Source organism: Oncorhynchus tshawytscha, linkage group LG06, assembly GCF_018296145.1.
Source record: "Oncorhynchus tshawytscha isolate Ot180627B linkage group LG06, Otsh_v2.0, whole genome shotgun sequence".
Classification (NCBI taxonomy): domain Eukaryota; kingdom Metazoa; phylum Chordata; class Actinopteri; order Salmoniformes; family Salmonidae; genus Oncorhynchus; species Oncorhynchus tshawytscha.
The window spans coordinates 32,328,884-32,329,844 of record NC_056434.1 but is presented as its reverse complement, the minus strand read 5'-3'; positions in this window follow the sequence as shown (position 1 = coordinate 32,329,844).

The following is a 961-nucleotide window of genomic DNA, read 5'->3' as shown; positions in this document are numbered from 1 at the left end:
CAACAAAATAGGAAAAACGCCACAGGGATGAATTTTGCAAGGCACTGTATAAAGTGGGTAAAACAGTATGTAAACATTATTAAAGTGACCAGTGTTCACTGAGTATGTACATAGGGCAGTAGTCTCTAAGGTGCAGGGTAGAATACAGGGTGGTCGCCGGCTAGTAGTCTTAGCAGAGTTGCCAGAAGTTCCTGTTTTCAGGGGAAATGGAGAGAGAGCCTGGGACTCAACTTCTGCTTTTGGACGTTAAAAAGGCGACTCTCCTTTTTTAAAATTCTTATCAAGAACAGAATCTAGTTTCAGGCCTTTCTTTTATGCCTGGCTATATTAGGTTAGCCGGCAAGTGACAGTGTCTAAGGTTCAGGACACGGTACTGGGCAGAGGTCGGCTAGTGATGACTATATAACAGTCTGATCATGACCTGGAGATAGAAGCTCTTTATCAGTCTCTCTGTCCCAGTTTTGATGCACCTGTTCTCTCTCCGCCTTCTAGATGGTAGCAGGGTGAACAGGCCATGGCTCGGTCGGCTGAGGGCCTTGATGATCTTCTTGGCCTTCCTGTGACACCGGGTGATACAGCCTGATAGAATGCTCTCGATTGTGCATCTGTAGACGTTTGTGAGAGTCTTAGGAACCAAGACACATTTCTTCAGCCTTCTGAGGTTGAAGAGGCCAAGTTGCACCTTCTTCACCACTCTGTCAGTGTGAAGCAATCATTCCAGTTCCTCAGTGATGTAAACATCGAGGAACTTGTAGCTTTTGAACCTCTCCTCTGCAGCTAGTTGATGTGGATGGGTATCGGTTGGTACATGTATGTATCGGATCTCTATGTGTGTGTCGCTCTGTACGTCTCCTAGACCCAGCCACAACCGCTCGCTACCCTGCCACACCCGGTTAAGAGCTCGGGGCAGAAAGAGAAAGAGAGGAGGAGCATGACATCATATTGGCCCGCCCATCCGGCA